We start from the raw sequence: 8,378 nt of genomic DNA, 5'->3' as shown, positions 1-8,378 counted from the left end.
CTGAGCCGTTTCTCAGTGATACGTCCCAACTTTTGTTGCTAAAGCCTATGGATTACGATGAATCCATTAGAGTCATGATCGATTTTATGGCAAACCACCCCATCTCCATCCCTCTCACCAAAGTCCCTAAACCACCTCTCCCACTTCATCTCCTTCACACATCCTTTACTAGAATCAAAATTGATAATGAAGTTCTAGAAACCAAAATCACGAGTGATAGGATCGTGCCAATCCACAAATCGATGTTTCTGAAGGCTATTGGAGTGAAAGAAAACACCAAGGGTTTTAAGGTACAAGAACCCACTGCAGAAGAGTTTCAAATGTTCTTGAACCTTATTGGCTACAACCAAGATTACAAAGCAAAGGACTTCAAGAAATCAACTGTCTCCAGACTCTGGACCGTTTGGATGTACTTCATAATTCGAAGGCTATCCGGAAAGCACGGTGGTACGGATACTCTCATCAAGGATTTAATGTATGTGGTATACAACATTTATTCTGGATGCGACAATGTCGTTGACCTTCCGGAGGTGCTATGGCAGGACTTCTGAAAATTTGCTATCAAACGGAAGACCAACAAGATCTCAAGCCCTAGGTTTTGGGCTTTAAAAATTCATCAACTCTATAAGGAATATTCCGAACTTATTCTTGTTGCCACGATTCCTCCAGAGGTATACATTTCTTTCAAAGCTGTTAAATCTTATAGAATTCCGGACCAATCTTCTTTTGGTCCTATCTGAAGGTTGCCTCAACATATGTTCGACCTTATCCCTTCCGGATCACTCCATTTTCAATTTTTTTTGGAGATTTCGACTGTGTACATCCCAACACAGTCTTCCCAAGTCCCCATTGAGCCCACTCTGGAAGTGGCCCAGCTAACATCATCCGAACCTAAGAAAACCAAAAAGTATGCCAAAAGGAAGACTTCCCCTTCGAAGTCAAAGCCTAAAAAGAAATCCAAAGTCAGTTCCTCCTGTCTACAGGAAGGAACACATGACATTCAGGCTGACTCTGGCCTTCCAAACACCCCTCCTATATACTCTTCTGAGGTACTCCTCGATGTTTCAAAAACACATGCACACATACACAGGGAGTCCGCACATAATCCACCCTCACCTTCTAAAAAAGGTGATGCCGGTGTTGAACAAAGTTCCTTTCCCCCAGGAACACACCCACATGTCAAATTTGATATCCCATTTGTTTATACACACACACACACACTCCGGAACCCCTGTTCCAGACCCCAAGCATTCCGAGGCTGGAGTTGTCCCTCCAACCTCAGATGCCGCAACTGGTCGATACCCGGTAAGGGTACAGGACGACCAGGAACTAGTGATCCTATGTGGGAAGACTTTGTAAATAGGGCACACACGAGGCATCCGGAACTTACAATATCCCAAGTGGAAGCCACTCTCATCTCCATGCGGAACTGAGCCATTCAAAGCAACCTTCCATACATTATTCCTACGGACGATCTTGTAGATCTAGAATTCACATCCGTAGAAACTCCAAAGTCTCCTCCTCATGCTTCAAATCCTTTAGCTTCGGATGATGAAATTTCTGAAGAAGTGATGCTTGCAACTGATGCTACATACGTTGCTGATGCCAACATATTTCCCTCAATTCAACTTCATCTTAAGCCATCTTCTTCCAAGCCCGCTTTTGATTTCGTATCCTCATCCTCCACAAAGGATGAATCACAATCTACATAAAAGCTTCATTATGATGCCACCAACAAACCCAGTTCTTCTGTCACTCCAATACATCCGAAATCTACGAAATCCAATCATCAACCTTCAAGCTCAGAAAACGGATCCTCATTAGGAAACCATATAGATCTGTTTGTCCTCCTGGATATTCAATCCAACGTTTCAGACACAATGAAGAAGGTTACCACTCTTGAGACCTCAGTGGCTGAGCTCAACTCCAAAATCAATGAAAAGGTGTCCAGATTGGACTCCAAGTTAGATGCCATTCTCCAGTATTTATCCCATCAGCCCGGACCCTCCGTGGATGAAAGAGAAGCTCAATTAGATCAACTGATCTTCATCCGGCTCAAGCACTCCTTTGAAGAAGTTGAAGCTAAGTATGATGCTTCGGTTGAGCATTATCTTGACACCATTACCACAATGCTCAAGGTCCATGATGATTTGGTAGCTGCTACAAACGATCTCATCAATCAGACTCACGTTCGCCATGAAAAAAAAAATCAGAGGTTGGAGAAGGAAGTCAAGAAAAAGGGTGAAATGAACCTGATCATCCAGCAAGTCCTCATGAAGCTGCTTCGCTCTACTTAGAACATTGTTGATGTTCCGAATCGAAAGTTTAATGAGATGCTTGCTATCCTTGGACATATGTTCGATCATCTCTCCTTCCACGTGCCCACTTCGGAAGCTTATGATGCACTTACTCGTCATCTTAACACCAATCTTCAAAAGGTGCTTGACAAATATGTTGATCTGAAGGACTCTTTGGTGCTTGCACCGATTCCTAAGGCCACTGATGCAAGAGGGGGAGAAGGTCCGAGTCAACCATGGAAACCTGCCTTGGTTTTTCAACTTCGCGATGAAGATCTCAATTCCGATGATGAAGTCCAAGTTCTTTCCGGACTTATAGGAAAATCTGATGATGATGAAGACAGGGATGAAGAAGAATATGTTCCTATTGGAGTACCTGGTCTCGAAGCTCCAAACAAGCCTTTTCCGAAGGTGTTAACTGAAGAAGAAAAGAAGATCTGGTCCGCAACCTCTTGGCCATCTACTTTTCCTGATGCTCTTCTTAGGGCAATTCAAATGGCTAAGGAAAAAACAATTCACACCACTCAAGCCTTCCGTACCACTCCTTCCATGTTACCACCTATCCCGGTACCAAAAATCACTCCAATGCATGAAGGTTCTCCTCTCCGAACCCCAGACGACATTCCGGAAGAACCTCTTCCATCCTCCCCTCCCAAGGTCACTGTGGATGAGAACATGTTGCATGTGATCTCAGTCCTTAACAAAAGCAAAGACAAAGGCAAGAAGCCTATCACATAATCCAGACCTCCACCAAAGCAAAAGCTTGGATGGTCTCAGGAAGAAATAAACAAGGCTTTAGAGGACAACCGCTCAAAGAAAATCTTGATCCGATGCGTGGCATTTCTCCTCTCTTCCATGAAGGCATTCTTAAGAATGTAGATTTAGTACCCTTCATGTACTACGACATTCCTTCTGATGATTTCGAACAACTTGATCTTCCTATCTCTCCCTTCAGCAAATTTTACATCAAATTTTCCCCTCTCCATCCCAATGACAATCCGGAGGTCACCATACGGACAGAGCGTGAAAGATTAAAAACCTTCTATGCCAAGAATGCACTTCCCCTAAAGAAAGTTTGGATGAGGAAGAAGATTACCAAGATTTCTGGGTAAGGAAGAAAGGTCCTCACCAAGTTTGAACTCAACTGTCCACTCTTCCGATACCATGTTATCAGGAACAAACCATCCTATCAAACCATCACTGATGTTGCCTTTCCGGCGATGAATCTGAATGACATTCTGACTTTAGCTGCTCAACTTTGAGGAATTCATAATGATGATATCAGCATGGGTGCGTACCATGCAGCCCTGAGCTTCCTCAAAGACTATTTCGTGGAATTTAGTCGACGTGACTATGAGCCGGCCCATCTTTTCGGAACCGAAGACTTTGTTGCCAAGACAGATTACGTGCTTCTGGAAGCTGATCTGCTACCTGAAGGCCCTACTGATGATCTGGTTCTAGGGTTTGTATACAAGACCAAGAAGACAAACAAGAAGGGCTTTTTTCGAGTCCTTGATAAACACTTGGTTCCTACAAAAGCTCTCAATAAGTTCATCAGCCGTGCAACCAAGTCTGAAGCTCTGGAGCATGTCAAAGCAAAGTTTGTGAGTTAGCTGTCATGGTACATTGAAGTCCGAGAATGGTTGTTCAGAGCCTACACTTTCATCAAGGAAGAAGCTATCTAAGCTGACTTGATTGCTAAGTTCACTTAGGGGAGATTGTTGGAACCTGAAAGTGAACCTCTAGCAATCTGAAATCCATTTTTCATTTTCGAAGTCAAGCTAGTTCCGAAGTGAAGTGTGCTCAAGAATTCCTTTGTGTCCGGACCTGAAGTCAAAATGGTGAAGTGAAGATAGAGTGAAGGCATTCCAGAATGAACCTTGTGTCTGGAATGATTGTTGTTCTGAAATCAATATTTTGTCTTTATGCATTTAATGTAATTTTTCTTTAGTTTGATTTGACTTGTCATAGGACTTAGTTTTATTTGTCAAAAACAGATATTCAGAGTGTCAGATGTAACTATTTTTTCCATTCCTTTGATTGTAATTGGTTAGTACTATGTTTCATGTACTCCTATTTATAGGAGCATTTAATGTTGAATATATAGACAGATTATTCAAACTTTTTAGCATATCCAAGTTACTTCATCGATCTTTCTTAATATTCTTTCAAACATTCTTCGTGTTCATCATTTATTATCTTTACCTTGATCTTTATTCTCATTCATCATTTATGGCTTGAACATTTGTTGAATACTTTATCTTAGACTTGACTGGTCTAACCAGACTTGACTGGTCTATCCAGACTTGACTGGAACATTTATTGGCAAGCAGACATTGATCTTAAGCATTTACTCAAGGTTTGAGTTTTCAATGTTGTTCCTGCGCATCAGATCGTTCATGTTCTCACATGTATGATGCGTAACAATGACAACAAAGACTTTGGAGTAAGAAGGCTAGCTCTTCAAAAACGTAATTTTGAACTAAAGGTTACATTTCTTCATTTATTAATAGAAACACCATTTTCTAGGAAAAGATCATGAAGACGCCATTCCACATGTAGAAGATGTGATCGAGATTGTAGATTATTTCAACATACCAAATGCTTCTGAAGATCAAGTGATGCTATGGGTTTTTTCTTACTACACTCATTGGACCAGCTAAATATTGGATAAAAATAACACCATCATGAGAAATTTTGACATGGAATGACCTGAAAGCAAAATTCTTTTCAAGATTTAGTCCTCCATCAAAAATTGCAAAAAAAAAAGAGAGATCAAATTCAAAATTTTCAGCAAGGGGACGAAGAAACATTATATGAAGCATGGGAGCACTACAAACGAATGTTGTAGAAATGTCCCCAACATGACCTTAATAGTCATCAAGAGGTAGAAACTTTTTACAATGGTTTACATACTGCTACTAGGAAATTGATCGATATTAGGGACTTATACCTAAAAAATTATATGTTAACGGTAAGGAAATAATAAAAGAACTAACACAACACTCACACCATTAGTTATCTGTTAGGCATACCTCTATTAAGAAAAAGAAAGATGTGAATAATTATGAGGAAATAAAAGCTTTAAATGTAACAATTAAAAACATGGGTAAATTGATGATAAAAATGTCCCAATCGGTGCATGTTATATAAATACGTTGTAACAATTGTAATGGTCCCCATCTTATGAAAGAGTGTCCTCGAAATACTATGGAATAAGCCGATGTATGTTATGTTGGAGACAAATATGAGCATAAAGCTAAGAAAGGATGGATACCTCATGATGAGTGCACACAAAAGAGAGAGACAATAGATATAGACAAACTAGTGGGGGAATTTCTAAAAAATTGTAATGTCCCATTTTCACTACAAAATTTTTCATTTTAATTTAGGTAAAACATCACGTTTATAAAATCCAAGTTAAGAAAACCTTTTGTTCCAAAATACATTTGTTTGAAAATCAGAAAAATGTAATAAATGTGGAATATCCATGGCTAGTGATGAATGTGTACAGTCATGCCTTCAGCTTCCCATGATCACCAATGGTGTCTGAAAAACATTTAATCCACAAATGTAAGCCAGAACTTAGTGTGTCTCCACAAAATATCACATACAACACATCACAATAATCATCTATGGGTTATCAGTAACCTTGGGACTATCAACAGTCCAGAGGATTATCAACAATCCTAAATATCACATACAACACAACAATATCCATTTTATGCATCTTTTAGGGTAGTTTTTATTAACATTTAGCATCATAATTTTCACATTTGAATGCCATCAGTTTAAACAATTTTCAACTCATGTAATTCGTTAGAATTCCCACACCGCTCATGTTTTTATGTTGTTTTCAGATAATTCGAGTGAAGTAGTACTTTGGGGGAAATTTTGGATATGTTTGATGGAGCATTGGAGTTCATTGGAGCTTGAAACTTATGAAGGATTCTAAGGAATGGTTGGAGGCTATTTTGTTCAAGAAAAATTCGATCGAATTGATCCTACGAAAATAGATTGATACATTCTAAAGCCTAAAGGTTGTTGCTGGCAACTTTGGCACCATGTTAGTATTTTAACCATATGTCATGACTCGTAACTCTGATTGATGAGATTCAAAATGTTCCGGAAAACTAGAAAAAATATAGGACGACTTTTATTTTTGCAAAAAATTTAGAAAAATGTGATCATATAGGAAAAAATGTGATCGCATTTTTGTGTCAAGGTCAAAATAAGCATAAATAGAATCGTATTTCATTAAACGGCAATTCGGGAAAATTTGGGCAAAAATACGATCAAAATTTTCAATTCTTGCTATGGAAGTTACCTACTTGCACATAAATATCACCCTTTGATCGGATTGAACGAAGACGATTCCTAAAACTCCAGACAACGAAAAAGATGATTTCTGATGCAATTTATCACCGATTTCAACAATTTCTGAAGATCTGAAAGCTGAGGATCATATCCTACATTTAGTTAGCAATACTAAGCAGTTAGTTTCTCTTTTTATTAGTTTTAATTCATTTTAGCCATGTCTGGCTAAAACCCTAGTTTTTAGTTCTATAATAGCAACAGACTTTTCATGTGATCAATTATCAAATTTGGTGTTCATTGTGTGCTACTATCTAGTTGTTTCAACTTTGATCTTAATGAATGTTTGATTTTTAATTCTTGTTATCCTGGTCACTTAGCCAGGGTTTAATCATTCCATTTAATCAGTTAATTGAATCTTTAATTGTTTTTATCAGCTGGTAATAAGTAAGAAGTATCAAATTGGTTCCATGTTGGGATTTAACTATGATATAAATTGAAATTTCATACCTTTACACTTTCGAGCTGGTGAGAAGTATTGGGTATTGCTGGAAATTTTACACATATCTTAATGCAAAATTTCTGATCTTAATTAAGAAGTTGTTTAATTATACTCTAAAAAGTTAGGGTTAGCTAAAGAGCTTGTTTTGGTTAATTTAACTAGGTAAAAGAGATTATACTAGAGCTTGTTAGGTTTTCTCAGTACCAGCTTAGCTCAAACACATTCTGAATAACCAGATCTAGGTTGATTGCGTGATTAGGAAAGTCACAGCAGAACTGAATTCGTTTTTATTATTTATTTCATTTAGTTTACTTTACTACAATTTTAGTATGTACTTAATAATTAAAGCCCCATTTTTATATTTTCTATGTAATGACTAGTATGCGCCTTATGCCAAGAGGCATTGGTCAGTAGGTTGTGTCCTTGAGGATTCGACCCAGCTTACCTGTGCTATCATTTAGTGCAACCAACAATGATTGTTTTATTTGCTTAAATCGTGCACGACCGTGGTTTAACAATATAAAACTATGGGTTATCCGCAACCCTGAGACTATCAACAATCCTATGGCTCATAACAACCTATGGGTTATCGGCAACCATGTGGGTTATCAACAACCATATGGACTATCAGCAGTCTTGGAGTTATCAAAAACGCAGATAAACATATAACAACAATCACTAATTAAGAGCATAAGCACATGTAATACCTATACTAATCTACCAGTCTAACAACTCACTACTTCACATCAGGCCTTACCTAGTACTTTACGTCACCATTAGCGAACCACTATTGAATGCATAACCATAGGTAATAAGATGTGAGATAAAAAATCGAACATGTTATCCCACTCTAGAGCCACAACCTAACAAGGAACATGCAAGAAATCCTCGATCAAGAGTTCTCAAGCTATCCTACATTACTACATACAACTCATAGAGCACTAAACTAGATGACCACCGACCTCCTGGTACTCTAACCATCATAGCACTACCCATATGACAATATAAAAATCTATGGGTTATCAACAACCCTGAGACTATTAACAATCATGTGGACTATCAACATTCCTGGAGTTATTAGGAACTCGGTAAATACTCATAACAACCATCAGCTACTAAGACTCAGCTAGTCTAGCATGCACCCTACTATGATATAGGTAGTATAGTGAGAAAACTAACCTGAATTGAAGACCCGAGGAGTTACATCAACACACTCACTCCCTGTACTGATCACTCTCGCAAATCGGATAACACCAAACAAAGGT

General features: G+C 38.4%; 1 non-coding gene across 1 annotated transcript; it reads right to left on the bottom strand.

Moving 5' to 3' along the window:
- Positions 1–5,061: 5,061 nt before the first annotated feature.
- On the bottom strand, positions 5,062–5,168 carry LOC145060650 (small nucleolar RNA R71). The gene has a single exon (XR_013686865.1). It is a non-coding gene; the product is annotated as a small nucleolar RNA R71 (small nucleolar RNA).
- Positions 5,169–8,378: the final 3,210 nt, after the last annotated feature.

The sequence above is a fragment of the Lactuca serriola genome, chromosome 6 (assembly GCF_051521515.1).
Source record: "Lactuca serriola cultivar US96UC23 chromosome 6, Lser_US96UC23_V15, whole genome shotgun sequence".
Classification (NCBI taxonomy): domain Eukaryota; kingdom Viridiplantae; phylum Streptophyta; class Magnoliopsida; order Asterales; family Asteraceae; genus Lactuca; species Lactuca serriola.
Note: the sequence above shows the minus strand (reverse complement) of the source record. Positions and strands in the feature narration are given on the sequence as shown.